Here is a 4,689-nt window from a genome sequence, read left to right as displayed (position 1 = left end):
CGTAGAGACAAGAGTGGCCTCATCCAAGTGGACTCCACAAAGGTATGGACCGATCAGCAAGATACTTTTGTGCGCCCAGAGCATTGTGAGCAGGTTGTCTTTAAAGCGGATCCAAAAGATCCACGCACGCTGGCTATTTGTGGTTCAAGGCGCCCCCCGTAGTAAGCAAATTTTTGAAGAATTTGAGCTACAACAGGGTAATGTGGATTCACAGGGTGGTGGGGAGCAGCAAGAACAAGCCGATATCAACAATGAAGAGGAGCAAGCAAATGAAGAGGAGCAACTAGAGCAAGATCCAAATGAAGAGGTGCAAACCAAATGAAGAGGTGCAAACCAATGAAGCTGAAAAACATGTTGAGGAAGAAGACATAGATGATGAGGACATCCTTCATCAAGGGACTTTTAATGATGAGGATGCTGAAATGTACATAGACATAGATCTCTTTGGGGCTACTGATCTTAATGAGGATGATAGAATAGATAATGATTTTTAAAATAATGTATCTTAATGATTATGCAAATAGTTATGACATATTTGTAATGATTTTATGACATTGAAGGTGCAAAGTGATATGGTTTACCATTGTTGTTTAGGAAAGTTAATGCTTGTCACATGGTCCTTTCATTGTTTACCATTGTTAACGTTTACCATCATAATCACTAGTACAGGTGCAAATTGATATGATTTTACCATTGTTGTTTATCATTGTTAATGTTTGTCATATGGTTCTTTCATTGTTTACCGTGTAATTTTTATTTCGCACAAGTTTGTCATATGGTTTTTTGTCCAACAGGCCATGGGTGATGACTCACCGCCGCTCGACTACAGTCCTGATTTCTCATTTAATCCTACACCGCAGGGCATGAGTCCCCAGCAGTTATATGGTTTTCTCTCGTCCATGACTCCAGAGCAGAGAGCCATGGCTCAGAGTTATTGGGGTTCTGGAGTAGGGACATCTGCCTCACTATCTGGCTTCCCGACGCCAGTTCCCACACCCGTAGGTACGACAGCAGCTCCCACACCTCATACCACACAACCTTCCACTCCTCTTACAGCTCAATCTACCACCTCTTCACATAGACGTTGCTCACGTAGTAGGTCTTCAGGGGGAGGTTGTTGTGGTGGTAGTGCCACAGATGCTGTGACACCACCACCACGTGAGCGTCGTCCTTCGCTCTCATCTGTTTTGATAGCACACCCATAGGTTCACCTTCCACTCCCTGGGGTGCACATGACCATGACAACAGTAAGATATACACAATTAGGGATGGGGCACCAATAATGAATAGTGCAGGGAAGGCAATGAAGACACGCATTCGACAATTGTGCACTATACAGTTTCACAACTCTGTCATGACTAAATGGGATCAGCAAGATAAGGAGAAGAAAAATTATATAAATACAAAGATAAAGCAAGAGTTTCAGCCATCTGACCCTATGAATGTCGTCTCTAATGAGTGGATACAGTATACAGCTCGCATTTTGATGGGGAATCGTAGGTCAGAGGCGAGGGATGCATTTAGAGAGGGGAAAGAGAAACCTGTTTGGCTAGATGACAGGGAGTGGGAAGCCATTGCTCAGGAGCTCACAGAGACACCAGAGAGGTTTCAACAACAAAGAGAGGCGGCAAGGGCAAGACTCCAAACAGTAGGGGCTTCTCATCTTGGGAGTGGTGGTTACGAAACCATGCGCCATGAATTCGTAAGTATTTGTAGCAATTTTATTTATCTAAATGTATGTATGTGGGCTAAATGTTGATTTCTAAAAGTTGTAATTGTTAATCGTTTGTGTAGGAGTTGGCCATGAATCGCCCAGAGAGGAGAAGTACGCTCACAAACATGGCCTTGTGGCCTTATTTGAGATGCTTGAAGAAGAAGGAGAGACCGTCAATTGGGAGGCATTACCATGATGTAAGATGACCTTCAAACTATTGGTATATGATCAAAAGATTCTTGAGTATTAATGTTTACTTTAATTTCTTGTTTATCTGAAAAATAAAAAAAACGAGCACGGTTGTTTTTGTGCTCTATTTTAGACAGAATGGTGCTGTCTGTTTGCTACTGTTGATCCTGTTCATTGCAGGCAGCCAAGCAACACTATTCTGTCTAAAAAAAAATTCTGTTATGGCGTCGGTATATTCCCCGGTATAGACGCCGGTATATGTGCTGGTATACATGCCGGTATTGTCGTCGGTATAGATGCCGGTGAAACGTCGGTATAGACATAGGTATAGACCCCGGTATAAGCGCTGGTGTAGAAGCCGGTATAGACACCGGTATACTCGTCGGTATGGGCACCGGTGTAACGTCGGTATAGACACCGGTATAGGCGTCAGTATTTTTCCCCGACGCTTATACCGACGTCGTCGTTCCGATGCAGATACCGGCGTTTATACCGATGACGGGGCTTTTTTAGACCCCGTTCATGACGTCGGTATAAGTGCCGGTATTAGGCTACCGCGTAGTAGTGATTGTCCCATATATAAGTCTAAAACCTAATTACAACTATTTCTATCATAATTCTTAGATCTTAGATTTTTCTATTGTGAAATTAATACCATATATATTTAATTTATGCATAAATGTAGTTTTGCTATCTAAAAATATAATATTCTAAAAATTATTGAGAATCTAATTTAGGTATCAATCCAATTCCTCGGAAAAAATTAACTATACATCCAAGTGCTCATTAAAAATTAAATATGAGGATATTCTCTCACTAGAAATATACGTCCAGAAATTAATTTCTGAGTTATACCAAGATAAGAAAAGAGGTATCTTACAATAAGACTTAGCTCAATGGCTAAGTCTAGAGGGAAGTTATGAGCATTACGTTCATGCATAACTTTCATACCTAGGTTAGCACGATTTATGATATCAACCCAAGTGTTAATAACACGACCTTGGCCACTACGATGATTAGGTCACCACACATGCTCAAGTGACGTGTTTGTACTCTCCTCTAGAACAACCTATAAGTGCTGGAACTTTGCCTTTATAAAAACTAAAAAGATGACTAATAAGAAAATTAATTAAGTTAAATCATCTTCATCTTCAAGATGATTCGTCACCATATCCTTCCTCTCCACCACCACCTTCTTCAGCATTGTCTTCTTGCATTTAATAATGAAACAATGCAAAATAGTGAGGGCTAAAGGCAAAACAACATAGGAATTGAGACTTTGGTGATAACTGAAATTGAAGTTCAAAGAATTGAGTCACTCACAAAGTCATGGTTTCCCTGAGCTTATTGGATATTGGCATCAGTGACCATTCCCAACTCTCAGCTTCATTGTGATGCTTACGGTACTTATTTTTCTAAGAAGTTGGGGCATGACCTATTGTCCTTTTCTACTACAACAAATTACAACATGCTTAAGATATGAAATTCATGAGGAGAAATGAACTAATCTTAGTGATGCATGAGAAAGAAAAAACTTATAAATCGTGTCAGACAAGTTATCTTTCCTCTAAAACCATACATTGTCACACCATACTTTTGCAAGTGGCTCGCATGCATTACCTTTTGCTAAGGGTATTGAGTATCCTCACTAACTTCTTTCTTTGCCTTCTTCCACTCCTCGCATGTCCAACAACATAGTTCAAGTGTGGCCTAGTAATGGTAATGTAGATCAAGCACGTAGTGGGGTGGTCCTCCAAAAGCTCACCTGTATATGCGGAAAGCTTTGTGTTGTATGCTCCAATGGCACTGAAATAGGCTTACAACCTGTCGTACCATACTTGGACAACATGCCCAAGCCATATTGCCTTTGCAATAACAAAATGCCATGAGGTGATCTCACCACCTCTATGCCCAAGAAATATCACAGCTCACCCAAATCATTCATCTCAAACTTCCACTTCAAAAGCCTCCTAACATCATGTATGTCCGCATCACTATCACCCAGTGATAATCAATTCATCCACATAGATGACTAATAGCATGATCCCTCTATGTGTCTTTCTCATATAAATTGGAAATCTACATTGGATATCTAAAATCCAATGGTAACAAGATACTCCCTGATCTTGTTTGACCATGATCTAGGTACTTGCATACAAGACTTTACATAACCTGCACACAAAATCTAGGTGTGCATCACTCTCATAACCTAGTGGCTGCATCATGTATACTTCTTCTTGCAAATCACCATGCGAGAAGGCATTCTTTACTTCCATCTAAAAGCACAAATTGTAGAAACTTGTGCCAATCATGACTCTTGAGGCCACTAAGATCATCATCCTTTGTAAATGCACTTTTCAAGCAATGCATACAACCTGTAGGAGTCTGAAACTCTGAAATTGTCCTCTTCACTTGTTGTTCCTCCATCTTACTAAAAACCCATGGGGATCTTGGAAGTAGCACCTTTCCATTGGGTCTAGTGCGAGCCCACAACTCTTGCATGTAACCTATCTCTTCCAAGTCGTCCCTTTGGCCTTTAGTCTCCTTTTTTCCTGTCATGGTCTTCCACAGAATGTCAGCTACATTCTTGAAAATATGCATCGGGTCAAGCAAATGGTTTATAAGGAGATCACCCCAATAGGGGAGTTGGTGAAAGATAGAGAGCCTCTTCATCCCAAGACATGCCAAGTTGCCACATTCCTCCCATTCGATCTTCCAATCGCTTGCCTTTAGTGCACTTGGAGGAGGTCTTCCTAGATTACCATCCCGCAATTCATGATTTTCTG

The sequence above is a fragment of the Cibotium barometz genome, chromosome 7, assembly GCF_041138505.1.
Source record: "Cibotium barometz isolate CiBa-2024 chromosome 7, ASM4113850v1, whole genome shotgun sequence".
Taxonomy (NCBI): Eukaryota; Viridiplantae; Streptophyta; class Polypodiopsida; order Cyatheales; family Cibotiaceae; genus Cibotium; species Cibotium barometz.
The sequence above is the reverse complement of the archived record's forward strand: the minus strand, read 5'-3'. Positions refer to the sequence as shown.